The following is a 24,040-nucleotide window of genomic DNA, read 5'->3' as shown; positions in this document are numbered from 1 at the left end:
CAGTGTTTGAACCTGATCCTCTGAAACCGAAAAAGTGATATTTCAGAATGCTTTGAGGAATATGGCGAATAGTGAAATATACTGAAATAAAATCGAGGAAGAAGCGTTCCAAGAATCTGCTCTCTGATATGTGCTTTCACTTCACAGAGTTAACGGTTACTCTATGTTGCCCAGTTTGAAAACTCTGTCTTTGGAGAATCTGTGAAGGGATATTTAGTGACGCCTGGAGGCTTGTAAGGAGCAAGGAAACGCTTTCAGATGAAACCTGCAGAGAAACGTTCTGAGCAACTGCTTTGCGATGTGTGTATTCGTCTCATAGAGCTAAACCATTGTTTGTATTGGGCATCTTGGAATCACTGTTTTTGTAGAATCTGAGGAAGGACATATGGGAACGATCCTTAGAATATGGAGAAAGAAATATCCTGAGGTAAAACCCCGAATGAAGCTTTCTGTGAAACTGCTCTGTGTCATCTTAATTTCTCTCACTCAGTTAAGTCTCTCTTTTCATTGATCAGGTTTCTAGCACTGTGTACATTTAGCGTGTGATGAGATATTCGGGAGCACTTTGAGGCTAACAGTGAAAAAGGAAATATGTTCAGACCGAAACTGGAGAGAAGCTTTCTGAGGAACTACTTTGTGAAGTGTGCATTCTAGTCACAGTGTTATAAATCTCTTCTCTTACAGTGTCAGCAAACCCTTTTGGAGAAACAGGTACCAAGTGACATTCGGGAGCATGTTGATGCCGATGGTGAAAAGCGAAATGGCCTCAGACAAAAACTAGAAGTAAGCTTTCTAGGAAACTACTCTGTGATATGTGTAATCATCTCACATAGAAAAAGCTTCCCTTACATTACTCAGCTTGGAAACTGTCATGGATGGATCCACGAAGGGACCTTCTGGAGCACTTTCTGGACTATCATGAGAAAGGAAATATCTTCAGATAAAAACCGGCAAGAAGCTTTCTGTGAATCTGCTATTTGCTATGTTTATTCATCTCACATAGATGAAGTCTTCTTTACATTACACAGCTTGGAAAATCCCTCTTGGATGGATCCAAGAAGGGATATTTGGAAAGCCATTCGGGCCTATGGTGAAAGGGGAATTATAGTCACATAAAAACTGGAGAGAAGCTTTCTGAGAAACTGCTTGTTGATGTCCGCATTCCAGTCAGGGAGTTATAACTTTCTTCTCATAAGGCACAATTTGAACACTGTTCCTGCAAAACCAAAAGTGTGACAATCGGAGCACAGTGAAGACTATGGAAAAAAGGGAAATGTCGGCAAATAAAAAACAGAGAGAAGCACTCGAAAAAACTGCTCTCTGACAGGTCAATACTTTTCACAGGGTTAAAGCTTACTCTACATTTCCCAGTTTCAAAGGGGTCTTTGAGGGTTCTGCGAAGGCATAGTAAGTGGCGACAGGAGACCTGTGTGAGGCAAGGAAATCTCTTCCAACGATAATCGGAGAGATGCTTTTGGAGCAAATCTTTTTTGATGTTTGTATTCATCTCATAGCATTAAATCATTCTTTGGATTGAGCTGTTTGAAATCACTGTTTCTGTGGAATCTGAGAAAGGATATTTGGAAACGCACTTTAGAATATCCTGAAAAAGAAACAACCTCGGAGAGAAACACAAGGAGGCTTTCTGTGATCCTGCTCTGTGTCACGTGAATTCTGCTGACACAGTTAAGCTTCTCTTTTCATTGAGCTGTATCATAACACTGCTTTTACTTAGTCTGCAAAGGGATAATTTGGAGAGCTTTGAGGCTTATGGTGAGAAAGGAAACGTCTTCATATAGAAACTGGAGAGAACCTTTCTGAGGAGCTACTTTTTGACGTGTTCATTCCACTTACAGAAATATACCTTTCTTCTTGTGTTTTAGACATGAAGTCCTTGCCCATGCCTATGTCCTGAATGGTACCACCTAGGTTTTCTTCTAGGGTTTTTATGTTATTCGGTCTAATATTTAAGTGTCTAATCCATCTTGAATTAATTTTCGTATAAGGAGTAAGGAAAGGATCCATTTTCAGCTTTCTACTTATGGCTAGCCAATTTTCCCAGCATCATTTATTAAATAGGGAATCCTTTCCCCATTTCTTGTTTCTCTCAGATTTGTCAAACATCAGATGGCTGTAGAAGTGTGGTATTATTTCTGAGGACTCTGTTCTGTTCCATTGGTCTATATCTCTGTTTTGATACCAGTACCATGCTGTTTTGGTTACTGTAGCCTTGTAGTATAGTTTGAGGTCAGGTAGCATGATGCCTCTGGCCTTGTTGTAAATCATGCTGCTATAAAGACACATGCACACGTATGTTTATTGTGGCACTATTCACAATAGCAAAGACTTGGAATCAACCCAAATGTTCATCAGTGACAGACTGGATTAGGAAAATGTGGCACATATACACCATGGAATACTATACAGCGATAAAAATGATGAATATGCATCCTTTGTAGGGACATAGATGCAGCTGGAAACCATCATTCTTAGCAAACTCTCACAAGAACAGAAAACCAAACACCACATGTTCTCCCTCATGGGTGGGAACTGAACAATGAGATCACCTGGACTCAAGAAGGGGAACATCACACATTGGGGACTATCATGGGGAGGGGTGTGGAGGGAGGGATTGCACTGGGAGTTATACCTGATATAAATGACAAAGTGATGGGTGCTGATGAGTTGATGGATGCAGCACAACAACGTGGCACAGGCATACATATGTAACAAACCTGCACATTGTGCACATGTATCCTAGAACTAAAAGTATAGTAATAAAAAATATATACCTTTCTTCTACTAAAGGATTCTGGAATCCCTTTTGGAGAAAAAGCTACCAAGAGATATTCGGGAGTATATCGATGACTATGGTGAAAAAGGAAATATTCTCAGACAAAAACTGGAAAGAAGATTTCTGTGAAACTGCTTTGTGTTAGATACATGTATTCTCGCATAGTAAAAACTTTAATTTATTACGCAGTTTGGAAAGTCTGTCATGCACAGATCCGCAAAGGGATATTCGGGAGCACTTTGAGGCCTACGGTGAAAGAGGAGACATCTTCAGATAAAAACTTAATAGAAGCATTCTGAGAAACTAGTTTGTGATGTATGCATTCCACTGAGGGAGTTATACCTCTTTTCTCACAAGGCAATGTTTGAACTCTGTTCCCGTGAAACCAAAAAAGTGATATATAGGAACGCATTGAGGACTATGGCGAATAGTGAAATATACTGAAATAAAATTGAGGAAGAAGCGTTCCTAGAATCTGCTCTCTGATATGTGAATTCACTTCACAGTGTTAATGCTTACTCTATGGTGACCAGTTTCGAAAATCTGTCTTTGAAGAATCTGTGAATGATATTTAGTGACGCCTGGAGGCTTGTGGTGAGCGAGGAAACGTATTCCAATGAAACCTGCGGAGAAACGTTCTGAGCAACTGCTTTGCAATGCGCGTATTTGTCTCTAGAATTAAACCATTCTTTGGATTAAGCCGCTTGAAATCACTGTTTTATGTGGAATCTGAGGAAGGACATTTGGGAACGATCCTTAGAATATGGAGAAAGAAATATCCTCAGGTAATATCCAGAAGAAAGCTTTCTCTGAAACTGCCCTGTGTCGTCTTAATTCCTCTCACCAGATAAGCCACTTTTCATTGAACAGTTTTCTAGCCCTGCTTCTGTGCAGCATGTGATGGGATATTCTGGAGCACAATGAAGCTGACGGTGGAAAAAGAAGTATTTTAAGACCGAAACTGGAGAGAAGCTTTCCGAGGAACTGCTTTGTGACGTGTGCATTTCAGTCGCAGTGCTATACCACTCTTATACAGTTTCAGGGAAACACTTTTCAAGAAACAGGTACCAGGTGATATTCGGCAGCATGTTGATGCCAATGGTGATAAGGGAAATAGCCTCAGACAAAAACTGGAAAGAAGCTTTCTAGGAATCTACTTGATTTGTTTTTCTAAGAACCACCAGAGCGAGCTCAAAAGAACCAGCGAGGAGGCAAGGCTAAAAGCAAAACTGCAAATTTATTCTTTGGTCATCTAGCTCCAGGTTAAAAGGTGTGTAAGGTGAAATCTGTTGGCCTCTAGCAAAGGAGGCCAAGAGAGTCGCCCAGGCGGAGTTCCTAATGGAGTCCCCACAAGAGTAGGGGCTTAGGATGCCCACGCAGCGTGCCTGCCAGGAGCTGCTTTTCCAAGAGTGGAAGGGCAATAGGGGGTCCCGGGCGAGCCGGGGGGGGGGGAGGCTTCGCAGATGCCACCAGGTAAATCTTGGTCTCTGGATTGGCATCATCTGGCACATTCCTGGTTTGTCTGCACCTTCCCGGGCGCCAGCTGCATTTTCACGCACACGGGAAGAGTTGGTGATGAAGAACCCGGAAATGCGCCATCTCGCCTCCATTCATCCAAACAGTCCAACCTTTTATTGGTAATAGTGATAAAGGGGCGCCGTGATCTGTCTGGCTACTTCCTGCTCTTAAATGGCGTTGTTCAGGTTGAGGCCTATGGTTGGTGTTTGGACGTACAGATGAAGAAGCATTTGGTTGAAGGTGACGCGAGTGATTTCTGGTATCTTGGCATGGAGAAATTTGATCAAAATGGGGGCAAAACATAAAATAAGACACAGTATTAGTGTAGGAATGAGGAATGGAAACATTTGTTGGAATATAGACAAAACCCAAAAGGAAGGTCCGCGCAAGGCTGGGGAGTATGAAATACTTAAGAAAATTTAGTAAGTGGGAGTCGAGTGAGGGAAGGTTGAACTGATTTCCACTGATTGCTTTCAGTGGGGGCCCTTTCTAGCTGGGAATGAGGAACGAGTGGGCAAAGTAGTTGTTGACCAGGCAGCAATTAAGGTGTGGATTAGATGGAAGGCTAGGTCTGAGAAGGACGGCAAAATAGAATAGATACCCTGCTGTCAATTAAAAAATTAATTGTCTTACCCGCTACCAAGAGAGTTACCCATGGCTCAGCAAGGGTGATGGGGGGCCCCGGGTCTCGGCACCTTCAGTTGTCATGGTCCAGATGTAGGAGATTGAAGGAGCTCTCAGGATGCTGGGAAAGGGAGTCACGTCAAGATGCAGCACCTGTTCCCAGGGTGGGCCAATCAGACTTCCAGTGTCCTTCCTGTTGGCAAATAGGGCAGGGGGTTGCTGGTGGACAAGTGTTAGGACATTCACTGGCCCAATGTCCTGACACCTTGTAATTATAGTAATGCTGCGTTGGGTTTGAGGACCCCGAGGACACCTTTTGGCATAGTGTCCTGCCTTGCTGCACCTATAGCAGGCTCCTTTTGTAACCTTGGAGTCTGCAGGGTCTGTACTCTCTGATCTGGGGTTACGAATGGGCTATAAAACCGCTGCTAGGAGCTGTAACTTCTGTTTGAGACGAGCCTGTCACTGTGCTTCAGCTGTCTCCTCTCTGGAGTTATAGACCCTAAAGGCTAATTTAACCAGGTCTTGTATTGGTGCCTGAGGACCATCCTCTACCTTTTGAAGATTTTTACAAATGTCAGGAGCTGATTGAAAATGAATGAGGAGTGTAGGGCGGGAGTGAGAACATGGAGACAGAAGGAAACCCTAGGTTCCTTTCCAGCTGAACAGAAAGGAATAAAGACTCCTCTTTTTCAGGTTCCTGTAAGCCGGCGTCCTTGGCCAGTATAACCTGAACCAAAGAACACCAGCTACACAAGTCAGGACGAGAGTGTAAGGCCCAAAAGCCTTCTATGTAATAAATTTCAGACCGCTTGCCTAACCGCTGGCAGAAATTGCTGAGGACAATCAGAACATTACGGTCTAAAGTGCCCTCTGGTGGCCACTGAGGCTGATTATCTAGTTTGTATTGGGACCATGCCACCATGGAAATGAAAATTAACCTCTGTAAGGTTTTTAAATTGGCTAGGAGGCACCCTAAGCAGGTGCTGTTTGGAAATTTGGACTGGAGGTTTCCCATTTGTTTCCTCTTTACTTACACAATGGAAATCTCTGCCTGGCTTCAAAGCGTCCTTTCAAAACACCAGAGACAGACTGGAGGCTCTTGGAGCCAAGGTGGAGATTACCTTCAGGTGATGGTCGTGTGCATCCTGAACGGGTCTCCGGAGCCACTTGGGGGCTCAAAAGTAAGCCTTGGACCTGCACAGGATTTTTAGCCAAGGGAGGTAAAGAGGAGACAAGGGCACTTACCCCTGAGAGACCATGAGAGTAAGGGAAGCAGGTCTCAGGTCGTGGCCCGTCCGCGGCATAGGAGCAGGAGGAGGTTTCTCAACCATTGGAGGCCAGAGGAGGGGTCTCCTTCCGGGATTCGGCACCAACGGAATTGTTTTTCTAAGAATCACCAGAGCGAGCACAAAAGAACCAGCGAGTAGACAAGGCTAAAAGCAAAACTGCAAATTCATTCTTTGGTCATCTAGCTCCAGGAAAAAAGGTGTGTAAGGTGAAGTCTGTCAGCCTCCGCAAAGGAGGCCAAGAGAGTCACCCAGTCCCGAGAAGAGTAGGGGTGAGGAAGCCCACACGGCATGCCTGCTGGGAGCGGCTTTTCGAGGAGTGGAAGGGCAATAGGCGGGTCACGGGCATGTCGGGTGGGGGAAGGCTCCACAGGTGCCACCAAGTAAATCTTGGTCTCTTCGGATTGACATCACCTGTCACATGTGTGGTTGGTCCGCACCTTCCTGGGCGCCAGCTGCATTTTTGAGCACATGGAAAGAGTTGGTGATGAAGAACCCGGAAATGCGCCATCTTGCCTCCGTTCATCCAAATATTACTCAGTGGTATGTGTAATCATCTCACATCGATAAAGCTCTCCTTTCATTACGCAGCCTGGAAACAGTCATGGACAAACCCACGAAGGGACCTTCTTGACCACATTCAAGACTAGGGTGAAAAAGGAAATACGTTGAGATAAAAAGTGGTAAGAACCTTTCTGTGAATTTGCTTTTTGCTATGTTTATTCATCTCACATAGATGAAGCTTTCTTTACATTACACAGCTTGGAAACTCCCTCCCGGATGGATCCACATAGGGATATTTGGAATCACATTTGGGCCTATGGTGAAAGAGGAAATATAGTCAGATAAAAACTGTAGAGAAGGGTTCTGAGAAACTGCTTGGTGATGTGTGCATTCCACTCAGGGAATTAAACTTTCTTCTCATCAGGCACAGTTTGAACACTGTTCCTGTAAAACCAAAAGAGTGATATTCAGAGCACATTGAAGACTATGGCAAAAAGTTAAATGTCACCCAATAAAAAACAGAAAGAAGCACTCGAAGAAACTGCACTCTGAAATGTCCATTCTTTTCACAGGGTTCAAGCTTACTCTACCTTTCCCAGTTTGAAAGTCGGTCTTTGAGAGTTCTGCGAAGGGATCATAAGTGGCAACCGGAGGCCTGTGTGAGGCAAGGAAATGTCTTCCATCAAAAATCCGAGAGAAGACTTCTGTGCAACTCTTTTGTGATGTTTGTATTCTTCTCATAGAGTTAAATCATTCCATAGATTGAGCAGTTTGAAATCACTGTTTCTGTGGAATCTGAGAAAGGACATTTGGAAACACTCTTTAGAATATCCTGAAAAAGAAATAACCTCAGAGTGAAATCAGAAGGAAGCTTTCTGTGACACTGCTTTGTGTCATGTGAATTCTGCTCACACAGTTAAGCTTCTCTTTCCATTGAGCTGCATCATAACCCTGTTATTGTTTAGTCTGCGAAGGGATATTCTGGAGTACATGGAGGCTTACGGTGAGAAAGGAAACGTCTTCAGATCGAAAGTGGAGAGATGTTTCTGAAAATCTGCTTTGTGACGTATGCTTTCTACTCACAGAAATATACCTTTTTCTCCTAGAGGATTCCGAAATCCCTTTTGGAGAAAAAGCTACCAAGAGATATTCGGGAGTATAGCGACGACTATGGTGAAAAAGGAAATATCCTCAGACAAAACTGGAAAGAAGGTTTCTGTGAAACTGCTTTGTGTTAGGTATATTTATTCTTCTCACATAGTTAAAACTTTAATTATGTTACGCAGTTTATAAACTCCATCATGGACAGATCCACGAAGGGATGTTCGGGCTCACATTCAGGCCTATGGTGAAAGAGGAGATATCTTCAGATAAAAGCTTGACAGAAACTTTCTGAGAAACTACTTTGCAATGTATGCGTTCCACTCAGGGAGATATACCTCTTTTCTCACAAGTCAGTGTTTGAAACCTGCTCCTCTGAAACTGAAAAAGTGATTTTTCAGAAATCATTGAGGACTATGGCGAATAGTGAAATATATTGAAATAAAATCGAGGAAGAAGCGTTCCAAGAATCTGCTCTCTGATATGTGCATTCACTTCAGAGAGTTAATGCTTACTCTTTGTTGCCCAGTCTCGAAACTCTGTTTTTGAAGAATCTGTGAAGGAATATTAAGTGACACCCAGAGGCTCGCGGTGAGCGAGGAAACGTCTTCCAATGAAACCTGCAGAGAAACGATCCGAGCAAGTGCTTCACGATGTGTGTATTCGTCTCTTCGAGTTAAACCATTCTTTGGATTGAGCAGCTTGAAATCACTGTTTTTGTGGAATCTGAGGAAGGACATTTGGGAACGATCCTTAGAATATGGAGAAAAAATATCCTTAGGTAAAATTGAGAAGGAGGCTTTCTGTGAAACTACTGTGTGTCGTTTTATTTCCTCTCACTCAGATAAGCCTCTCTTTTCATTGATCAGTTTTCTTGCCTGGAACATGTTTAGAATTTGATGGGATATTCGGGAGCACTTTGAGGCTTACGGTGAAAAAGGAAATATGATCAGAGTGAAATTGGAGAGAAGCTTTCCAATGAACTGCTTTGTGACGTGTGCATTCCAGTCACAGTATTATACCTCTCTTCTCATACAGCGTCGGGGAAATCCTTTTGGAGAAACAGGTACCAAGTGATATTCGGGAGCATGTTGATGTCGATGGTGAAAAGGGAAATTGCCTCAGAAAGAACCTGGAAAGAATCTTTCTGGGAAACTGCTCTGTGATATGTGTTATCATCTCACATAGATAAAGCTTTCTTTATATTACGCAGCTTGGAAAATGTCACAGAGGAATCGAAGAAGGGGCGTTTGGGAACACTCTCTTGACTATGGTGAAAAAGGAAATATCTTCAGATAAAAAGTGGAAAGAAGATTTGTATGAATATGCTCTTTGATACATTTATTCATCTCACATAGATGAAGCTTTCTTTACATGATGCAGCTTGGAAACTCCCTCATGGATGTATCTGCAAAGGGATATTTTGGATCACATTCGGGCCTATAGGAAGTTTTCTGTGAAACTGTTCTGTGTTGTCTTAATTCATCTCGCTCAGTTAAGCCTCTCATTTCATTGAGCAGTTTTCTAACAATGTGTATGTTTAGCGTGTGATGGGATATTCGGGAGCACTTTGAGGCTTACGGTGAAAAGGGAAATATATTCAGACAAAAACTGGAGAGAAGCTTTCTGAGGAACTGCTTTTTGAAGTGTGCATTTCTCTCACAGTGTTATACCTCACTTCTCATACAGTATCGGGGAAACATTTTGAAGAAACTGGTGCCAAGTGATATTCGGGAGCATGTGGATTCCTTTGGTGAAAAGGGAAATAGCCTCAGACAAAAACAGGAAAGATTCTATCTATAAAACTACTCTGTGATATGTGTCATCACCTCACATAGTTAAAGCTTTCTTTGCATTGCGCAGTGAGGGATCTGTTATGGACAGATCCACGAAGAGACTTTTGGGAGCACATCAAGGACTAGGGTGAAAAAGGAAATATCTTCAGAAAAAACTTGAAAGAAGGTTTCTGTGATTCTGCTTTTTGCTGTGTTTATTCATCTCACATAGATGAAGCTTTCTTTACATTACACAGCTTAAAACTCCCTCATGGATTGATCTGCGAAGGGATATTTGGGATCACATTCCGGCCTATGGTGAAATAGCAAGTATAGTCAGATAAAAACAGGGGAGAAGCTTTCTGAAAAACTGCTTGGTGATGTGAGCATTCTACTCAGGGGGTCATAACTTTCTTCTCATAAGGGAGAGTTTGAACACTGTTATTGTAAAACCAAGAGAGGATATTCGGAGCACATTGAAGACTATGGCAAGAAGTGAAATGTCGTCCAATAAAAAACAGAAAGAAGCACTAGAAGAAACTGCTCTCTGACATGTCCATTTTTTTTCACAGGGTTAAAGCTTACTGCATATTTCCCAGTTTGAAAGTCGGTCTTTTAGGTTCCTGGAAGGGATAGTAAGTGGCGACCGGAGGCCTGTCTGAGGCAAGGAAATGTCTTCCATTGAAAATCGGAGAGAAGCTTTCTACGTACCTCTTTTGTAAGGTTTGTATTCATCTAATAGCGATAAATCATTCTTTGGATGGAGCAGTTTGAAATCACTGTTTCGGTGGAATCTGAGAAAGGACATTTGGAAACGCTCTTTAGAATATTCTGAAAGAGAAATAATCTCAGAGAGAAACCAGAAGGAAGCTTTCTGTGAAACTGCTCTGTGTCACTTGAATTCCGCTCACAAGTTAATCTTCCTTTTTTCATTAAGCTGTATCATAACACTGTTTTGGCTTAGCCTACGAAGGGATACTCTAGAGGTCTTTGAGGCTCACGGTGAGAAAGGAAACATCTTCAGATAGAAACTGGAGAGAAGCTTTCTGAGGAGCTGTTTTGTGATGTGTGAATTCCAGTCACAGAAATACATCTTTATTCTCCGAGAGTATTCCGGAATCCCTTTGAAGAAAAACCTACAAGCGGCCACTATGGTGAAAAAGAAAATATCCTGAGAGAAAACTTGGAAAGAATATTTCAGTGAAACTGCTTTGTGTTACATATATTTATTCGTCTTGCATAGTGAAAACTTAAATGTGATCCCGAATGTGATCCCAAATATCTCTGCTCAGATCCATCCAGTAGGGAGTTTCCAAGCTGTGTAATGTAAAGAAAGCTTCATCTATGTGAGATGAATAAACATAGCAAAAAGCAGATGTCCAGAAAGGTTCTTACCAGTTTTTATCTGAAGATATTTCTTTTTTCACCCTAGTCTTGAATGTGCTCCCGAAGATCCCTTCGTTTATCTGTCCATGACAGTTTCCAGGCTCCACAATGTAAAGAAGGCTTTATCTATGTGAGATGAATACACATAACACTGAGTAGTTTCCTAGAAAGCTTCCTTCCAGTTTTTGTCTGAGGCTATTTCCCTTTTCACCATCGACATCAACATGCTCCCGAATATCACCTGGTACCTGTTTCTTAAAAAGGGTTTCCCTGACACTGTATGAGAAGACAGGTAAAACACTGTAACTGAAATGCACAGGTCACAAAGCAGTTCCTCGGAAAGCTTCTCTCCAGTTTCGAGCTGAACATATTTTCTTTCTCACTGTTAGCCTCAAAGTGTTCCCTTATATCCCATCACACACTAAACATACACAGGGCTAGAAATCTGTTCAATGAAAGGAGAGGCTTATCAGAGTGAGAGAATTAAGATGACACAGAGCAGTTTCACAGAAAGCTTCCTTCTCGATTTTATCTGAGGGTATTTATTTCTCCATACTCTTAGGATCGTTCTCAAATATTATTCCTCAGATTCCACAGAAACAGTGATTTCAAACTCCTCAATCCAAGAATGGTTTCACTCTAGGAGACCAATATATGCATCGCAAAACCATTGCTCAGAACATTTATCTGCAGGTTTCATTGGATGGCATTTCTTCGCTCACCACAAGCCTCCGGGCGTCACTCAATATGCCTTCCCAGATTCTTCAAAGACAGATTTTTGAAACTGGGCAACATAGAGTGCGCATAAACTCTGTGAAGTGAATGCACCTATCAGAGAGCAGATTCATGGAACGCTTCTTCCTCGATTTTATTTCAGTATATTTCACTATTCGCCATAGTCCTCAATGCATTCTGAAATATCTCTTTTTAGGTGTCACAGGAACAGTGTTGAATCACTGACTTGTGAGAAAAGAAGTTTAACTTCCTGAGTGGAATGCATATATCACAATGTAATTTCTCTTAAAGCTTCTATCCAGTTTTTATCTGAAGATAACTCCTTTTTCACCATAGGCCTGAATGTGCTCCCGAATGTTTCTTAGTTGGTCTGTGCATGACGGAGTTTCCATACTGCATAATATAATTAAAGTTTTAATTATGTCAGACGAAACAATTTATCTAACACAAAGCGGTTTCACAGAAATATTCTTTCCAAAATTTTTCTGAGGATATTTCCTTTTTCACCTTAGTCGACCCCCGAATATCTCTTTGTAGCTTTTTCTCCAAAAGGGATTCTGGAATCCTCTAGGAGAAGAAATGTATATTTCTTTGAGTGGAATGCACATGTCAAAAAGCTGCTCCTCAGAAAGCTTCTCTCCAGTTTTTATCTGAAGACGTTTCCTTTCTCAGCGTAAGCTTCAAAGCCCTTCAGAATATCCCTTTGCAGACTAAACAAAAACAGTATTATAATACAGCTCAATGAAAAGAGAAGCATAACTGTATGAGCAGAATTCACGTGACACCGGGCAGTTTCACAGAAAGCTTCCTTCTGGTATCTATCTGAGGTTATTTCTGTTTCAGGATGTTCTAAAGAGCATTTCCAAATATCTTTTCTCAGATTCCACAGAAACAGTGATTTTAAACTGCTCAATTCAAAGAATGATGTAACTCTATGAGATGAATACAAACATCACAAAAGAGTTGCGCAGAAAGCTTTTCTCCGATTTTCAATGGAAGACATTTCTTTGCCTTAAAAAAGGCCTCCTGTCGCCACTTACTATCCCTTCACAAAACCCTCAAAGATCGAATTTCAAACTGGAAAATGTAGAGTGAACTTTATCCCATTGAAAAGTATGGACATGTCACAGAGGAGTTTCTTGGAGTGGTTCTTTCTGTTCTTTAATGGACGACATTTCAATTTTGATGTACTCTTCAAAGTGCTCCGAATATCTCTCCCTTGGATTTACAGGAACCGTGTTCAAACTGTGCCTTATGAGAAGAAAGTTGTAACTCCCTGAGTGGAATGCACACATCACCTAGCAGTTCCTCAGAAAGCATCTCTCCAGTTTTTATCTGACTGAATTTCCTATTTCACCGTAGGCCCAAATGTGACCCAAAATATCCCTTTGCGGATCGATCAACGAGGGAGTTTCCAAGCTGCATAATGTAAGGAAAGCTTCATCTATATGAAATGAATAAACAGAGCAAAAAGCAGATTCACAGAAAGCTTCTTTCCAGTTTTTATCTGAAGATATTTTCTTTTTCACCATAGTCCAGAATGTGCTTCCAAATGTCCCTTCGTGGAACTGTCCATGAGAGTTTCCAAGGGCGTAATGTAAGGAAAGCTTTATCTACGTGAGATGATTATACATGTCACGGAGGATTTTCCTAGAAAGCTTCTTTCCAGTTTTTGTCTGAGGCTATTTCCCTTTTCACCATCGGCATCAACATGCTCCCAAATATCTCCTGGTACCTGTTCCTCCAAAAGGGTTTCCCCAACGCTGTATGAAAAGAGAGGTATCACACTGTGACTGGAATGCACACGTCACAAAGCAGTTCCTCATAAAGCTTCTCTCCAGCTTCGGTCTGAACATATTTCCTTTTTCACCATTAGCCTCAAAGTGCTCCCGAATATCCCATCACACGCTAAACAAACACAGGGCTAGAAAACTGCTCAAAGAAAGGAGAGGCTTATCTTACTGAGCGGAATTAAACCACACAGGGCAGTTTCACAGAAAGCTTTTTTTCTCGATTTTACCTTAGGATATTTCTTTCTCCACATTCTAAGGATGTCCTTCGGCAGATTCTACAAAACAGTGATTTCAAGCTACTCAATCCAAAGAGTGTTTTAACTCTAGGAGACAAATAAACACATCACAAAACAGTTGCTCAGAACGGTTCTCTGCAGGTTTCATTGGAAAATGATTCCTCGCACACCACAAGCCTCCAGGCGTCACTAAATATCCCTTCACAGATTCTTCAAAGACAGAGTTTCGAAACTGGGCAACATAGAGTAAGCATTAACTCTCTGAAGTGAATGCACCTATCAGAGAGAAGATTCTTGGAACGCTTCTTCCTCGATTTTATTTCAGTATATTTCACTATTCACCATAGTCCTCAATGCGTTCCAAAATACCACTTATTCTGTTTGACAGGAACAGTGTTCAAACACTGCCTTGTGAGAAAAGAGGAATAACTTCCTTGGTGAAATGCATACATCAAAATGTAGTTTATCAGAAAGGTTCTATCCACTTTTTACCTTAAGTTATCTCCTGTTTCACTGTCGGCCTGAATGTGCTACTGAAAGTCCCTTTGCAGATCTGTGCATGATGGAGTTTACAAACTGCACAATAGAATTAAAGTATTAACTATGCGAGACCAATAAATCTGTCTAACAGAAAGCAGTTTCACAGAAATCTTCTTTCCAGTTTTGTCTGAGGATATTTCCTTTTTCACCATAGCCTTACCTATACTCCCTAATGCCTGTTTGTAGCTTTTTCTCCAAAAGAGATTCTGGAATCCTCTAGGAGAGGAAAGGTATATTTCTCTGAGTGGAATGCATATGTCACAATGCAGCACCTCAGAAAGCTTCTCTCCAATTTCTATCTGAAGACGTTTCCTTTCATACCAAAAGCCTCAAAGCCCTCCAGAATATCCCCACACAGACTAAACAGAAACAGTGTTATGATACAGATCAATGAAAAGAGAAGCTTAACTGTGTGAGCGGAATTCTCGTGACACAAAGCAGTTTCACAGAAAGCTTCCTTCTGGTTTCACTCTGAGGTTATTTCTTTTTCAGGATATTCTAAGAGCGTTTCCAAATGTCCTTTCTCAGATTCCACAGAAATAGTGATTTCAAACTGTTGCTCAATCCAAGGAACGATTTAACTCTATGAGATGAAAACAAACATCACAAAAGAGGTGTGCAGAAAGCTTCTCTCCGATTTTTGATGGAGGACATTTCCTTGCCTCACAGAGGCCTCTGGTCGCCACTTACTATCTCTTCACAGAACCCTTAAAGAAGGACTTTCAAACTGGGAAATGTAGAGTAAACTTTAACCCCGTGAAAAGAATAGACATGTCAGAGAGCAGTTTCTTCAACTGCTTCTTTCTGTTTTTTATTGGAGGACATTTAGCTTTTTGCCATAGTCTTCAATGTGCTCCGAATATCAGTGTTTTGTGCTGACAGGAACCGTACTCAAACTGTGCCTTATGAGAAGAAAGTTATATCTCACTGAGTGGAATGCATACATTACCAAGCAGTTTCTCAGAAAGCTTCTCTCCGGTTTTTATCTGACTATATTTCCTCTTTCACCATAGTCCCAAAGGTGATCCTAAATATCCCTTCACTGATCCATCCATGAGGGAGTTTCCCAGCTGCGTAAGGTAAAGAAAGTTTCATCCATGTGAGATGAATAAACATAGCGAAAAGCAGATTCACAGAAAGGTACTTTCAAGATTTTATCTGAAGATATTTCCTTTCTCACCATAGTCCAGAATGTGCTCCTGAAGGTCCCTTCGTGGCTTTGTCCATGACAGTTTCCAAGCTGCGTAATGTAAAGAAAGTTTTATCTATGTGAAATGATTACACATATCACAGAGTAGTTTCCTAGAAAGCTTCTTTCCAGTTTTTGTCTCAGGCTGTTTCCCTTTTCACCATTGGCATCAACATGCTCCCGAATATCACCTGGTACCAGTTTCTCCAAAAGGGTATCCACGAAGCTCTATGAGAAGAGAGGTATAATACTCTGACTAGAATTCATACATCACAACGTTGTTCCTCGGAAAGCTTCTCACCAGTTTCGGTATGAACATATTTCCTTTTTAACCATTAGCCTCAAAGTGCTCCCGAATATCCCATCACATGCTAAACATACACAGGGTTAGAAAACTCCTCAATAAAAAGAGAGACTTAACTGAGTGAGAGGAATTAAGATGACAATGAGCAGTTTCACAGAAAGCTACCTTCTGGATTTTACCTGAAGATATTTTTTCCCCATATTCTAGGAATTGTTCCCAAATGTCCTTCCTCAGATTCCTCTAAAACAGTGATTTTAAGCTGCTCAATCCAAAGAATGGTTTACCTCTATGAGACGAATACACACATCCCAAAGCAGTTGCTCGGAACGTTTCTCTGCAGGTTTCCTCAGAAGGCATTTCCTCGCTCACCACAAGCCTTTGGTCATCACTAAATATGCCTTCTCAGATTCCTCAAAGACAGAGTTTCGAAACTGGGCAACATGGAGTAAGCATTAACTCTGTGAAGTGAATGCATATTTCAGAGATCAGATTCATGGAACGCTTCTTCCTCTATTTTATTTCAGTATACTTCACTATTCACAATAGTCCTCAATGCGATCCGAAATATCCCTTTTTCGGTTTCGCAGGAACAGTGTTCAAACACTGCCTTGTGAGATAATAGGTATAACTCCCAGAGTGGAATGCACACATAACAAAGTTGTTTCTCAAAAAGCTTCTATCCAGTTTTTATCTGAAGACATCTCGTCTTTCACCATAGGCCTGAATGTGCTTCCAAATGTCCCTTCGCAGATCTGGTCTGATGGAGTTTCCAGACTGCATAATATAATTAAGGATTTAACTCTTCGAGATGAATAAACATATCTAACACAAAGCAGTTTCACAGAAATCTTTCCAGTTTTTGTCTGAGGGTTTTTAATTTTTCACATTATTCGACTCCAGAATCTCTCTTGGTAGCTTTTTCCCCAAAAGGGATTCCGGAATCCTCTAGGAGAAGAAAGGTACATTTCTGTGAGTGAAATGCACACATCACAAAACAACTCCTCAGAAAGCTTCTCTCCAGTTTCTATCTGAAGACATTTCCTTTCTCACCATAAGCCTCAGCCCTCCAGAATATCCCTTCACAGACTAAACAAAAACAGCGTTATAATACAGCTCAATAAAAACAGAAGCTTAACTGTGTGAGTGGAATTCACGTGACACAAAGCAGTTTCACAGAAAGCTTCCTTCTGGTTTCTCTCTGACGTTCTTTCTCTTTCCAGATATGGTAAAAAGCGTTTCCAAATGTCCTTTCTGAGTTGATACAGAAACAGTGATTTCAAACTGCTCAATCCAAAGAATGTTTTAATGCTATGAGACGAATACAAACATCACAAAAGAGTTGTGAAAGGAGCTTTTCTCCGATTTTGGATGAAAGACATTTCCTAGCCTCACACAGGCCTCAGGGTACCACTTACTGTCCCTTTGCAGAAAACTCAAAGAATTATTTTCAAACTGGGAAATGTAGAGTTAGATTTAACTCTGTTAAAAGTATGGACATGTCAGAGAGCAGTTTCTTCGAGTGCTTCCTTCCTTTTTTTATCGAGTCACATTTCAGTTTTTGCCATAGTCTTCAATCCGTTCCGAATATCACTCTTTTGGTTTTACAGGAACAGTGTACAAACTGTGCTTTATGAGAAGAAACTTCGTGGATCCATCCATGACAGTTTCCTAGCTGCATAATGTAAAGATAGCTTTATCTATGTGAGATGATTACACATATCACATCACAGAGTAGTTTCCTAGAAAGCTTTTTCCAGTTTTTGTCTGTGGCTATTTCCCTTTTCACCATCAGCATCAGTATGCTCCCGAATATCACTTGGTAGCTGTTTCTCCAAAAAGGTTTCCTCGACGCTGTATGAGAAGAGAGGTATAACACTGTGAGTGGAATGCACACGTCACAAAGCAGTTCCTCGGAAAGCTTCTCTCCAGTTTCGGTCTGAACATATTTCCTTTTCACCATTAGCTTCAAAGTGCTCCCGAATATTCCATCACACGCTAAACGTACACAGGGCTAGAAACCTGCCAAATAAACAGAGAGGCTCACCTGAGTGAGAGGAATTAAGATGACACAGAGCAGTTTCACAGAAAGCTTCCTTCTGGATTTTATCTGAGGATATTTCTTTCTCCATGTTCTAAGGATCGTTCCAACATGTCCTTCCTCAGATTCCACAAAAATAGTGATTTCATGCTGCTCAATCCAAAGAATGATTGAACTCGACGAGATGAATACACACATCATAAAGCAGTTGCTCAGAAGTTTCTCTGCAGGTTTCATTGGAAGGCGTTTCCTTGTTCACTACAAGCTTCTGGGCATCACTAAATATCCCTTCACAGATTCTTCAAAGACAGAGTTTCGAAACTGGGCAACATAGAGCAAGCATTAACTCTGTGAACTGAATGCCCATATCAGAGAGTGGATTCATGGAACGCTTCTTCCTCGATTTTATTTCAGTATATTTCACTATTCACCATAGTCCTCAATGCGTTTTGAAATATCACCTTTTTGGTTTCACAGGAACAGTGTGCAAACACTGCCTTTTGAGGAAAGAGGTAAAACTCACTGAGTGGAATGCATATATCACAAAGTAGTTTCTCAGAAAGCTTCTATCCAGTTTTTATTTGAAGATATCTCCTCTTTAACCATAGGCCTGAATGTGCTCCCGAATGTCCCTTCACGAATCTGTGCATGACAGAGTTTCCAAACTGCGTAATAGAATTAAAGTTTTAACTATGCGAGATGAATAAATATATCTAACACAAAGCAGTTTCACAGAAATATTCTTTCCAGGTTTGTCTGTGCATATGGGCTTTTTCACCAGATAAGTCACTATACTCCCGAATATCTCTTGGTAGCTTTTTCTCCAAAAGGGATTCCGGAATCCTCTAGGAGAAGAAAGGTATATTTCTGTGAGTGGAATGCATACGTCACAAAGCAGCTCCTCAGAAAGCGTCTCTCCAGTTTCTATCTGAAGACGTTTCCTTTCTCACTGCAAGTCTCAAAGACCTCCAGAGTATCCCTTCGCAGACTGAGCAAAAACGGTGTTATGATACAGCTCAATGAAAAGAGAAGCTTAACTGTGTGAGCAGAATTCACATGACACAGAGCAGTTTCACAGAAAGCTTCCTTCTGATTTCTCTCTGAATTATTTCTTTTTCAGGATATTCTATAGAGCGTTTCCAAATGTCCTTTCTCAGATTCCACAGAAACAGTGATTTCAGACTGCAGCAATGAAAGAATGATTTATCGCTATTAGATGAATACAAACATCACAAAAAAGTTGCATAGAAATCTTCTCTCCAATTTTCAATGGAAGACATCACCACTTACTATCCCTTTGCAGAAACCTCAAAGACCGTCTTTCAAACTGGGAAATATGTAGTAAGCTTTATCCCAGTGAACAGAATGGACATGTCAGAGAGCAGTTTCTTTGAGTGCTTCTTTCTGTTTTTTATTGCACTATATTTCACTTTTTGCCATAGTCTTCAATGTGTTCCGAATATCACTCTTTTCGTTTTACAATAACAGTGTTCAAACTCTGCCTTATGAGAAGAAAGTTATAACTTCCTGAGTAGAATGCTCACATCACCAAGCAGTTTCTCAAAAAGCTTCTCTCCAGTTTTTATCTGACTATATTTGTAATTTCACCATAGGCCCAAATGTGATCCCAATTATCCCAATTATCTGTTCGCGGATCAATTCACGAGGGAGTTTTAAGCTGCGTAATGTAAAGAAAGCTTCATCTATGTGAGATGAATAACCAAAGCAAAAAGCAGAATCACAGAAAGCTTCTTTCAAGTTTTTATCTGAAGATATTTCCTTTTTCACCCTAGTCCTGGATGTGCTCCCGAAGGTCTATTGGTGGAACCGTCCATGATAGTTTGTATGCCGCGTAATGCAAAGAAAGCTTTAACTATGTGAGATGATTACACATATCACAGAGTAGTTTCCTAGAAAGAATATTTCCTGTTTTTATGTGACGCTATTTCCCTTTTAAGCAATGGCATCAACATACTCCCGAATATCACTTGGTACCTGTTTCTTCAAAATGTTTCCCTGACGCTGTATGAGAAGAGAGGAATAACACTGTGAGTGGAATGCACACGTCAAAAAGCAGTTCCTCGAAAAACTTTTCTCCTGTTTTGGTCTGAACATATTTCCTTTTTCACCGTAAGCCTCAAAATGCTCCCGAATATCCCATCACAGGCTAAACATACACAGGTTTAGAAAACTGCTCAATGAAATGAGAGGCTTAACTAAGCGAGAGGAATTAAGAAAGCACAGAACAGTTTCACAGAAAGCTTCCTATAAGCCCAAATGTGATCCCAAATACCCTTCGCGGATCCATCCACGAGAGAGTATCCAAGTTGCGTAATGTAAGAAAAGCTTCATCTATGAGAGACGAATAAACGTATAAAAAAGGAGATTCACAGAAATCTTCTTTCCAGTATTTATCTGGAGATATTTCCATTTTCACCATAGCCCAGAATGTGCCCCTGTAGGTCCCTTCTTCGATCCCTCTATGACAGTTTCCAAGCTGCGTAGTGTAAAGAAAGCTTTATCTATGTGAGATGATTACGCATATCACAGAGTAGTTTCCTACAAAGTTTCTTTCCAGTTTTTGTCTGAGGCTATTTTCCTTTTCACCATTGGCATCAACATGCTCCCAAATATCACTTGGTAGCTGTTTCTCCAAAAGGGTTTCCCCGACGCTGTATGAGAAGAGAGGTATAACACTCTGAGTGGAATACACACGTCACAAAACAGTTCCTCGGAAAGCTTCTCTCCAGTTTCGTTATGAACATATTTTCTATTTCAACGTTAGCCTCAAAGTGCTCCCAAATATCCCATCACATGCTAAACATGCAGACGGCTAGAAAATTGAACAATGAAAAGAGAGGATTATCTGGGTGAGAGGAACTGAGAAGACACAGAACAGTTTCACAGAAAGCTTCCTTCTGGAGTTTACCTCAGGATATTTCATTCTCCATATTCTAAGGGTCATTCCCAAATGTCCTTCCTCAGTTTTTACAAAAACAGTGATTTCACGCTGCTCATTCCAAAGAATGAATCAACTCTAGGAGACGAATACACACATCGCAAAGCACTTGCCCAGAACGTTTCTCTGCATGTTTCATCGGAAGACATTTCCTCACTCACCGCGAGCCTCCAGGCATCACTAAATATCCCTTGACAGATTCTTAAAAGATAGATTTTCGAAACTGGCAACACAGAGTAAGCATTAACTATGTGAAGTGAATGCTCATATCAGAGAGCAGATTCTTGGAACGCATCTTCCTCGATTTCACTTCAGTATATTTCACTGTTCGCCATAGTCCTCAATGCATTCCGAAATAACACATTTTCTGTTTAAAGGAACAGTGTTCAAACACTGCCTTGTGAGAAAAGAGGTATAACTCCCTGAGTGTAATGCATACATCACAAAGTAGTTTCTCAGAAAGCTTCTAACCAGTTTTTATCTGAAGATATCTCCTCTTTCACCATAGGCCTGAATGTACTCCTGAACGTCCCTTCGCAGATCTGTGCATGACGGAGTTTCAAACTGTGTAATATAATTAAAGTTTTATCTATACAAGACGCATAAATATATCTAACACGAAGCAATTTCACAGAAATCTTCTTTCTAGTTTTTGTCTGAGGATATTTTCTTTCTCACCATAGTCCTCTCTACACTCCCGAAAATCTCTTGGTAGCTTTTTCTCCAAAAGGGATTCCGGAATCCTTTAAAAGAAGAAAGGTATATTTCTTTTTTCTTCTTCTTTTTTTTTAATTATTATACATTAAGTTCTAGGGTACATGTGCACAATGTGCAGTTTTCTTACATATGTATACCTGTCCCACGTAGTTGTGCTGCACCCATCAACTCTTCAGCACCCATAAATTTGTCATTATATCAGGTATAACTCCCAATGCAATCCCTCACCCCACCCTCCTCCCCATGATATGCCCCGATGTGTCATGTTCCCCTTCCCGACTCCAGGTGATCACATTGTTTAGTTCCCACCTATGAGTGAGAACATGCGGTGTTTAGTTTTCTCTTCTTGTGATAGTTTGCGAAGAATGATGGTACCCAGCTGCATCCATGTCCCTACAAAGCATGCAAACTCATCCTTTTTATGGCTGCATAGTATTCCATGATGTATATGTGCCACATTTTCCTAATCCAGTCTGTCACTGATGGACATTTGGGTTGATTCCAAGTCTTTGCTACTGTGAATAGTGCCGCAATAAACATACATGTGCATGTATCTTTATAGTAGCATAATTTAGAACAAGGCTGGAGGCATCACGCTACCTGACTTCAAACTTTACTTCAAGGCTACAGTAACCAAAACAGCATGGTAGTGGCACCAAAACAGAGATAGAGACCAAATTAAACAGAACAGAGTTCTCAGAAATAATACCACACATCTACAGCCATCTGATGTTTGACAAACCTGAGAGAGACAAGAAATGGGGAAAGGATTCCCTTTTTAATATATGGTGCTGGGAAAATTGGCTAACCATAAGTAGAAAGCTGAAAATGGATCCTTTCTTTACTCGTTATATGAAAACTAATACAAGATGGATTAGACACTTAAATGTTAGACCTAACAACATAAAAACCCTAGAAGAAAACCTAGGTAGTACCATTCAGGACATAGGCATGGGCAAAAACTTCATGTCTAAAACACCAGAAGAAAGGTATATTTCTGTGAGTGGAATGCACACGTCACAAAGCAGCTTCTCAGAAAGCTTCTCTCCAGTTTCGATGAGAAGACCTTTCATTTCTCACCGTATGCCTCAAAGCCCTCAAAAGTATTCCTTCACAGACTAAGCAAAAACAGTGTTATGATAAAGCTCAATAAAAAGAGAACCTTAACTGTGAGAGCATAATTCACGTGACACAGAACAGGTTCACAGAAAGCTTCCTTCTGGTTCTCTCTGAGGTTATTTCTTTTTCAGGATATTCTAAAGAGCATTTCCAAATGTCCTTTCTCAGATTCCACAGAAACAGTGATTTCAAGCTGCTCAATCCAAAGAATGATTTAACGCTATGAGATGAATTCAAACATCACAAGAGAGTTGCGCAGAAAAGTTCTCTCCAATTTTCGATGGAAGACATTTCCTTGCCTCACACAGGCCTCCGGTTGCCACTTACTATCCCTTCACAGAACCCTCAAAGACCACCTTTCAAACTGGTAAACGTAGAGTAAGCTTTAACACTGTGAAAAGTATGGACCTGCCAGAGAGCAATTTTTCGAGTGCTTTTTTCTGATTTTTATTGGACGACATTTCACTTTTTGCACTAGTCTTCAATGTGCTCCAAATATCACTCTGTTGGTTTTGCAGAAAGAGTGTTCAAACTGTGACTTACTAGAAAAAAGTTATAACACCCTGAGTGGAATACACACATCACGGAGCAGTTACTCAGAAAGCTTCTCTCCAGTTTTTATTTGACTATATTTCCTATTTCACCATAGGACCGAATGTGTTCTCAAATATCCTTTTGGATCCATCCACGAGGGAGTTTCCAAGCTGCGTAATGTAAGGAGAGCTTCATCTATGTGAGATGAATAAACATAGCAAAAGCAGATTCACAGAAAGCTTCTTTCCAGTTTTTACCTGAAGATATTTCCTTTCTCACCATAGTCCAGAAAGTGCTCCCAAAAGTCCCTTCCTGGATCCGCCTATGACAGTTTCCAAGCTGCATAATGTAAGGAAAGCTTTTTCTATGTGAGACAATTACACATATCACAGAGTAGTATTCTAGACAGCTTCTTTCCAGTTTTTGTCTGAGGCTATTTCCCTTTTCATCATCTGCATCAACATGCTCCCGAATATCACTTGGTACTTGTTTCTCCAAAAGGGTTTCCCCGACGCTGTATGAGAAAAGAGGTATAACACTGTGACTGGAATTCACACGTCACAAAGCAGTTCCTCAGAAAGCTTCCCTCCATTTTCAGTCTGAACATATTTTCTTCTTCACCGTTAGCCTCAAAGTGCTTCTGAATATCCCATCACACGCTAAATACACACAGGGTTAGAAAACTGCTCAATAAAAGGGAGGCCTATCTGAGTGATAGGAAATAAGACGACACAAAGCAGTTTCACAGAAAGCTTCCTTTTGGATTTTACCTGAGGATATTTCTTTCTCCATATTCCAAGGATCGTTCCCAAATATCCTTCTTCAGATTCCACAAAAACAGTGATTTCAAGCTGCTCAATCCAAAGAATGGTTTAACGCTAAGAG

The sequence above is a fragment of the Piliocolobus tephrosceles genome, chromosome 2, assembly GCF_002776525.5.
Source record: "Piliocolobus tephrosceles isolate RC106 chromosome 2, ASM277652v3, whole genome shotgun sequence".
NCBI lineage: Eukaryota > Metazoa > Chordata > Mammalia > Primates > Cercopithecidae > Piliocolobus > Piliocolobus tephrosceles.
Note: the sequence above shows the minus strand (reverse complement) of the source record.